The sequence below is a fragment of the Patagioenas fasciata genome, chromosome 21 (genome assembly GCF_037038585.1).
Source record: "Patagioenas fasciata isolate bPatFas1 chromosome 21, bPatFas1.hap1, whole genome shotgun sequence".
In the NCBI taxonomy this organism is placed as follows: Eukaryota; Metazoa; Chordata; class Aves; order Columbiformes; family Columbidae; genus Patagioenas; species Patagioenas fasciata.
In genome coordinates, this window is record NC_092540.1 from 8,463,849 (window position 1) to 8,472,791 (window position 8,943).

Genomic DNA, 8,943 nt, shown 5'->3' on the forward strand with positions numbered 1-8,943 from the left:
CACAATGGGCTCTGGGGACAAGGGTGGTACCCACGGTGTCACAATGGGCCCTGGGAACAAGGCGGGGTGCCCATAGTGTCACAATGGGTCCTGGGGACAAGTGGAGTCCCCAGGATGTCACAATGGGCCCTGAGGACAATGTGGGGTCCTGGGATGTCACAATGGGCCCCAGTGACAAAGGGGGTGCCCTGAATGTCACAATGGGTCCTGAAGACAATGGGGGGTCCTGGGACGTCACAATGGGCCCTGGGGACAAGGAGGGATCCCCAGGATGTCACAATGGGCCCTGGGGACAAGGGGGGGTCCCCAGGATGTCACAATGTGCCCTGGGTACAAAGAGGCGTCCCCTGAATGTCGCAATGGGCCCTGGGGACAAGGGGGGGTCCTGGGATGTCACAATGGGCCCTGGGGCCAAACAGGGATCCCCAGGATGTCACAATGGGCCCTGGGGACAATGGGGGGTCCTGGGACGTCACAATGGGCCCCAGTGATAAGGGGGCATCCCCAGGATGTCATAATGGGCCCTGGGGACCAGGGGGGTCCTTCGATGTCACAATGGGCCCTGGGGACAAAGGGGGTCCCCTGGATGTCACAATGGGCCCTGGGGACAAAGGGGGGTCCTGGGATGTCTCAATGAGCCCTGCGGACAAGGGTGGTACCCACGGTGTCACAATGGGCCCTGGGAACAAGGGGGGGACCCCATAGTGTCACAATGGGTCCTGGGGACAAGTGGGGTCCCCACGATGTCACAATGTGTCCTGGGGACAATGTGGGGTCCTGGGATGTCACAATGGGCCCCAGTGACAAAGGGGCCCCCTGAATGTCACAATGGGTCCTGGGGAAAATGGGGGGTCCTGGGACGTCACAATGGGCCCTGGGGACAAGGAGGGATCCCCAGGATGTCACAATGGGCCCTGGGGACAAAGAGGCGTCCCCGGAATGTCACAATGGGCCCTGGGGACAAAGAGGAGTCCCCTGAATGTCACAATGGGCCCTGGGGACAATGGGGGATCCTGGGACGTCACAATGGGCCCCAGTGACAAGGGGGGGTCCCCAGGATGTCACAATGTGCCCTGGGGACAAAGAGGCGTCCCCGGAATGTCACAATGGGCCCTGGGGACAAGGGGGTGCCCTGAATGTCACAATGGGCCCTGGGGACAATGGGGGGTCCTAAGACGTCACAATGGGCCCTGGGGACAAGGAGGGATCCTGGGACGTCACAATGGGCCCCAGTGACAAGGGGGGGTCCCCAGGATGTCACAATGGGCCCTGGGGACAAAGAGGGGTCCCCAGGATGTCAAAATGGGCCCTGGGGACAATGGGGGGTCCTAAGACGTCACAATGAACCCTGGGGACAACGGGGGGTCCTGGGACGTCACAATGGGCCCCAGTGACAAGGGGCGGTCCCCAGGATGTCACAATGGGCCCTGGGGACAAAGAGGAGTCCCCTGAATGTCACAATGGGCCCTGGGGACAATGGGGGTCCCCAGGATGTCACAATGGGCCCTGGGGACAATAGGAGGTTCTGGGATGTCACAATGGGCCCTTGGGGTTTAGAAGTCAGGTCTAAGAGTGCAGCGTTTGGGGTGCAGGGGCTTGGGGGGAAATTTAAGGTTGCAGAGTGTGGGGTTCACAGGACTGGGGCACAGGATTTGGGGGTGCGGGGTTTCAGGGTTCAGGATTTGGAGGTGTGGAGTTTTGGGGTGCAGGGGTTGGGAGTGCAGGGTGGTGGGGATGAGAGATTTGGGTGCAGGATTTGGGGGTGCAGAGTCTTGGGAGGCAAGGATCCGGGTCTGCAGGATTTGGGGGTTCAGTGTTTAGGGCAGCACAATCTTGGGGTGCAGGGGTTTGCAGTGAAAGGTTTGGTAGGCAGGATTTGGGGTGCAGGATTCTGGGGTGCTGGGTTTGGGGTACAGGATTTGGTGTTGCAGGGATGGGGTTGAAGGGTTTGGGTTGCCAGGCCTTTGAGGTGCAGGATTTGGAGGTGCAGGGTTTGGGAGGGAATTCTTTGGGGTGCAGGGTTTGGGGGCAGGGTTTAGGGGTGGAGGGTATAGGACGGAAAGATTTGGGAATGCAGGGTTTGGGGTGCAGGTTTCGGGGTTCAGGAAGGTAGGGAGGGCAGGATTAGGGGGTGCAAGGTTTCAGTTGTAGGGTTTAGGGGTGCAGAGTTTGGTAGGGCCGAATTTGGGGGTGCAGGATCTGGGGTGCAGGGTTTGGGAAGACAGGATCGGGGGTGGAGGATTTGGGGATGCAGGATTGAGGGGCAGGGTTTTGGTGCAGGGCTTGGGGTCAGGATCTGGGGTGCAGGTTTGGGAAGAGTATTTTGGGGTGCAGGATTTTGGGTGCCGTGTCTGCGGGGCAGGTTTGGGGTGATCACTGCTGATCCGCACACACTCTCTCTCTCTGTCCCCATTGTCCCCAATGCCCCCTTACCTGTCTCACCTCCCTCTCCAGCTCCGCTCCCACCCCCCCAATCCCCCTCAGCGGGGCCAGCCCGGGGTGCAGCTCCTGCAACGGCTCCTCCTCTGCATTCATTAACAATTAACACCCTCAGCAGCGCTAATTAACACCCCCCCCCCACCCCCCCATATCCCCGCTGCCCCCTAATTACCCCCTAATTCGCGCTAATCACCCCTAATTCCCCCTCATTACTCACCCAGCAGCCCCTCGATGTCCGCAGCCGCCATCTTGCCCCGCCGGGAGGGCCACAAACCACCTCAAAATTGACCCAAAATAGCGCTTTTTCAACCCAAAACCCTCCCGCTGAGGCTCCCCGAGCTGTGTCCCCAAAGCCCCCGCTGTTGTCACCTCGGGAAAAGCGCGAAAAAAGCGGCCCCGGGGGTCCCCGCGCTTCGTTTCGCGCTCTGAGGGAAAGCGCGGGAAAACGAGCGGAGACGGAAAGAGCCGAGCGGAGCCGAATGGGCCCGAGTGGACCCGAACCCACCCGAGTGGACCCGAACCCACCCGAAGGGACCCGAACCCACCCGAGTGGACCCGAACCCACCCGAAGGGACCCGAACCCACCCGAAGGAGCCCGAACCCACCCGAGTGGACCCGCACCCACCCGAAGGGGCCCGAAGTCTCCCCGAAGGGACCCGAACCCACCCGAAAGTGCCCCAAAAGGCGCCAAACTCCCAAATCCCCCCCTTTTTACCCCAAAACCCGTGTTCCGCTCCCCCCCCGGCCCCTCCTCTTCCTCCCCCCCCAACTTTCTCCCCCTTTTCCCGCCTCACGATCGTTTCCCGCCGCGGCGGCGGCTGCGAGCGAGGCCACGCCCCCTTCCTCAGGCGGCGGCCAATGGGAAGGGGGGGGGGGGTGCGTGGCCACATCCACTGTGCGTGGCGTGCGCGGAGGCGGCTCCGAGAGGAGCCGAAGATACACGAAGGGAGCCGAAGGGACCCGAGGGGACCCGAAGGGACCCGAGTGGGGCCCGAACGCACCCGAAGGGACCCGAGTGGGACCCGAACGCACCCGAAGGGACCCGAGGGGACCCGAACACACCCGAAGGGACCCGAAGGGACCCGAGTGGGGCCCGAACTCACCCGAAGGGACCCGAGGGGACCCGAACGCACTTAGGGGGCTCCATGAGTCACTTATGGGTCACTATGGGGCACTCCTGGGTCCCTAAGGGGGAAATTATGGGGGTCTATGGGGAGTTCAGGAGGGACCCAGGAGTGCCCCAAGGGACCCAGGAGTACCCCAAAGGACCCAGGAGTTCAGGAGGGACCCAGGAGTGCCCCAAAGGACCCAGGAGTGCCCAAATGTGTTGTGTTTTGTTTTTTCTCTCTTGTTTATGTCCTCTTTTACCTGAAATGGGACAATGGGGGCAATGGGGGGCAATGGGAGTCAATGGGGACAATGGGGATCAATGGGGGGCAATGGGGGCAATGGGGATCAATGGGGGGCAATGGGGATCAATGGGGGGCAATGGGGATCAATGAGTCAACGGGGTCAATGGGGGTCAATGGGAGTCAATGGGGTCAATGGGGTCAATGGGTCAATGGGATCAATGGGGGTCAATGGGGTCAATGGGAGTCAATGGGGTCAATGGGTCAATGGGATCAATGGGGGTCAATGGGGTCAATGGGGATCAATGGGTCAATGGGGGTCAGCGGGGTCAATGGGGTCAATGGGGTCAATGGGGGTCAATGGGGTCAATGGGGATCAATGGGTCAATGGGAGTCAATGGGGTCAATGGGGGTCAATGGGGGTCAATGGGGTCAATGGGGATCAATGGGTCAATGGGAGTCAATGGGAGTCAATGGGGTCAATGGGTCAATGGGATCAATGGGGTCAATGGGGATCAATGGGTCAATGGGGGTCAATGGGGCAATGGGGTCAATGGGGTCAATGGAGCAATGGGAGTCAATGGGGTCAATGGGGATCAATGGGTCAATGGGAGTCAATGGGGTCAATGGGGGTCAATGGGGTCAATGGGGATCAATGGGTCAATGGGGTCAATGGGTCAATGGGAGTCAATGGGGTCAATGGGTCAATGGGATCAATGGGGGTCAATGGGGGTCAATGGGGGTCAATGGGGGTCAATGGGGTCAATGGGGATCAATGGGGGGCAATGAGTCAACGGGGTCAATTGGGGTCAATGGGAGTCAATGGGTCAATGGGGTCAATGGGGTCAATGGGGTCAATGGGTCAATGGGGGTCAATGGGGTCAATGGGGATCAATGGGTCAATGGGGGTCAATGGGAGTCAGCGGGGTCAATGGGGTCAATGGGGATCAATGGGGTCAATGGGATCAATGGGGGTCAATGGGGCAATGGGGTCAATGGGGTCAATGGGGATCAATGGGTCAATGGGAGTCAATGGGGTCAATGGGGGTCAATGGGGTCAATGGGGATCAATGGGGTCAATGGGGATCAATGGGTCAATGGGGCCAATGGGTCAATGGGAGTCAATGGGGTCAATGGGTCAATGGGGTCAATGGGGGTCAATGGGGTCAATGGGGATCAATGGGGCAATGGGGGTCAATGGGGCAATGGGGGTCAATGGGGCAATGGGGCAATGGGAGTCAATGGGGTCAATGGGTCAATGGGGATCAATGGGTCAATGGGAGTCAATGGGGTCAATGGGGGTCAATGGGGTCAATGGGGATCAATGGGGATCAATGGGGTCAATGGGATCAATGGGGGTCAATGGGGTCAATGGGGATCAATGGGGTCAATGGGGATCAATGGGTCAATGGGGTCAATGGGGTCAATGGGGATCAATGGGGGGCAATGGGGGGCAATGGGGGGCAATGGGGGGCAATGGGGATCAATGGGTCAATGGGGTCAATGGGGTCAATGGGGATCAATGGGGGTCAATGGGGTCAATGGGGTCAATGGGGGTCAATGGGGGTCAATGGGGTCAATGGGTCCCAGGGTCACATTCCCGCTGTCCCTGTCCCCGCTGTCCCAGGTTGTCCCAGGGCTCAGTGCTCACTCCTCATTGGTTCCTGGCCTTTTGCATTCATTAATATTTGGTTAATTATTCATTAAGGTTTTCTTGCCATAGTTGAGCCCAGCAGGAACCCCCGGGGTCCTAAAACCCTCCCTCTCTATGGGTCCCTATGGAGCTCTATGGGGCTCCTTGGATCTCTATGGGGTCCTATGGGTCTCTATAGGTCCCTATGGGGTTCCATGGGGCTCTGTGGTTTCCTATGGGCCTCTATGGGTCCCTATGGGTCTTAATGGGTCTCTATGGGGCTCCTTGGGTGTCTGTGGGTCCCTATGGGGCTCTTTGGGGCTCTATGGGTCCCTATGGGGCTCCTTGATGCTCTATGGGTCTCTATGGAACCCCCAGGGTCCTAAAACCCTCCCTCTCTATGGGTCCCTATGGGTCTCTATGGGTCCCTATGGAGCTCTATGGGGTTCCATGGGGCTCTGTGGCTCCCTATGGGTCTCTATGGGTCTCTATGGGGTTCCATGGGGCTCTGTGGCTCCCTATGGGCCTCTATGGGTCCCTATGGGTCTCTATGGGTCCCTATGGGTCTCTACAGGCTCTACGGTCCCTATGGGTCTCTAGGATCGCTATGGGGTTCCTTGGGTCCCTATGGGTCTCTGTGGGTCCCAATGGGGCTCTGTGGGTCCCTATGGAACCCCCGGGGTCCTAAAACCCTCCCTCTCTATGGGTCCCTATGGAGCTCTATGGGTCCCTATGGGGTTCCATGGGGCTCTGTGGTTTCCTATGGGCCTCTATGGGGCTCTATGGGTCCCTATGGGTGTCTATGGGTCCTTATGGGGCTCCTTGATGCTCTATGGGTCTCTATGGAACCCCCAGGGTCCTAAAACCCTCCCTCTCTATGGGTCCCTTTGGGTCTCTATGGGTCCCTATGGGTCTCTACAGGCTCTACGGTCCGTATGGGTCTCTATGGGGTTCCATGGGGCTCTGTGGCTCCCTATGGGCCTCTATGGTCTCTATGGGTCCCTATGGGGTCCTATGGAGGTGGGTGCTTTTTTCCAACCAAAGTGATTAATGAGTTTTTAGGGTTTATCCCAAATGATGGGAACCCCCGGTTCCTTCCTTCCCTCCTTCCTTCCTTCCTTCCCTCCTTCCTTCCTTCCTTCCCTCCTTCCTTCCCTCCCTCCTTCCTTCCCTCCCTCCTTCCTTCCCTCCTTCCTTCCCTCCCTCCTTCCTTCCCTCCTTCCTTCCTTCCCTCCTTCCTTCCTTCCCTCCTTCCTTCCCTCCTTCCTTCCTTCCCTCCTTCCTTCCCTCCTTCCTTCCCTCCTTCCCTCCCTCCTTCCCTCCTTCCTTCCCTCCTTCCTTCCCTCCTTCCTTCCCTCCTTCCTTCCCTCCTTCCCTCCCTCCTTCCTTCCCTCCTTCCTTCCTTCCCTCCTTCCCTCCTTCCTTCCCTCCTTCCCTCCTTCCTTCCTTCCCTCCTTCCTTCCTTCCCTCCTTCCTTCCTTCCCTCCTTCCTTCCTTTTTGGAGCTCACCACCTCTTTTGGATGAAGCTGGAGCGGCGCGTGGCTCCAGGCCTTTCATGGAAGCTCCAGCAGCTGCGGATGGGCCTGGGATGCTGGGCAGGAAGATGATGAAGATGATGAAGATGATGAAGATGACAAAGATGACGAAGATGACGAAGATGACGAAGATGACGAAGATGACGAAGATGACGAAGATGACGAAGATGACGAGCGCATCCCCACGCGGGAAGACATCAAGAAGCTGATGGAAAGCAAGAAGAAGCAGCAGTCGCTCCAGGAGAGCTTTGGATGGCCCAGACCACCCCTTGTGCTTCGGATGCCCACACCACCCCTTGTGTTTTGGATACCCCAGACCACCCCTTGTGCTTTGGATGCCCACACCACCCCTTGTGTTTTGGATACCCCAGACCACCCCTTGTGTTTTGGATACCCCAGACCACCCCTTTGGGGAAGACCCTCCGTATGCTGAGGTGTTGCGTCTCCTTCCTCTTCATCCTCTAAAAGGTGTTTGGTGAAGAGCAGAGATGGAAGCGGGGGTTCCCATCGTTTGGGATAAACCCTAAGAACTCATTTTGGTTGGAAAAGACCCTCGAGGTCATGGAGGCCAAGCATAACCTACCCCTGGCACTGACCCATATCCCTGAGGACGTTGTTTTGTGACACCATGGGGACCCCGCCTTGTCCTCAGGGCCCATTGTGACATCCTGGACACCCCCCATTGTCCCCAGAGCCCATTGTGACATCCTGGGGACCCCCTTTGTCCCCAGGGCCCATTGGACGTCCCATGACTCCCCCTTGTCCCCAGGGCCCATTGTGACATCCCAGTACCCCCCATTGTCCCCAGAGCCCATTGTGACATCCTAGGGACCCCCTTTGTCCCCAGGGCCCATTTTCGCACCATGGGGACCCCCTTTGTTACTGGGTCCCATTGTGACATTCCAGGACCTTACTTTGTCCCCAGGGCCCATTTTGGCACCATGGGGGATCCCTTTGTCACTGGGGCCCATTCTGACATTCAGGGCACCCCTCTCTGTCCCCAGGGCCCATTGTGACATGCTGGGGACTCCCATTGTCCCCAGGTCCCATTGTGACACCGTGGGGACCCCCTTTGTCCCTGTCGAGGGTTAAGATTCCTAACCCCAGACCATAACGCTAATCCTAATCCTAAACCTAAGCCTAATTCCTAACCCTAAACCCAATCCTAACCCAATCCCTTAACCCTAACCCAATCTCTTAACCCTTATCCCAATCCCTTAACCCTAACCCAAACTCCTAACTCTAAGCCTAAGCCCAACCCAGACGCCTAAGCCCAACCCAGACGCCTAAGCCCAACCCAGACGCCTAAGCCCAACCCAGACGCCTAAGCCCAACCCAGACGCCTAAGCCCAACCCAGACGCCTAAGCCCAACCCAGACGCCTAAGCCCAACCCAGACGCCTAAGCCCAACCCTAACCCAAACTCCTAGCCTTAAGACTAACCCTAAATCCTAACTCAAACTCCTAACCCTAAGTCTAAGCCTAAACCAAACTCCTAAGCTTAAGACTAAGCCTAACCCAAACTCCTAAGCCTAACCCTAACCCAAACTCCAAAACCTAAGCCTAACCCTAACCCAAACTCCTAACCCTATGCCAACCTTAACCATATTCCTACCCTTTCCCCCTAAACCTGAAGTCTTACTGCTTACACAAACACTATTCCCTAACCCCTAACCTTAATCCTTACTCCTAACATTAACCCTAATACTAACCCTTATCACTAACCACATCCCTACCCATAAACCCTAAACCTAATCCTAATCAAACCCTAATAATAACCCTAACCCTACCCCTAACACCTATCCCTTCATCTAAACTTCTAATATTAGTCCAATCACTTACTGTAATCCTAAAGCAAGGCAGGAGATCTCTCACACACACAAAAGGAAACCCACACTAACGTGGGAGCATGGAGCACCAGGGCAAAAAATGATCATCCATGTTTCTCCTAAATCAGAGCCTGCTGGCTACTGCAAGGTCAACTATT

At 57.4% G+C, this 8,943-nt stretch overlaps 1 long non-coding RNA gene across 2 annotated transcripts in view; it reads right to left on the reverse strand.

The window, feature by feature from the left end:
- Positions 1 to 7,281, reverse strand: part of LOC139829581 (uncharacterized) — a 62,898-nt gene extending 55,617 nt beyond the window's left edge. The window contains exons 1-3 of one of the 2 annotated variants that reach the window (XR_011742106.1): positions 6,931 to 7,281; positions 3,543 to 3,624; positions 2,657 to 2,716 (exon numbers count right to left, since the gene is read on the reverse strand). This is a non-coding gene — a long non-coding RNA (uncharacterized lncRNA). The remainder of the gene's footprint in view (positions 1 to 2,656; positions 2,717 to 3,542; positions 3,625 to 6,930) is intronic. The other variant, XR_011742107.1, reaches the window with a different exon arrangement.
- Between the last annotated feature and the right edge of the window lie 1,662 nt (positions 7,282 to 8,943).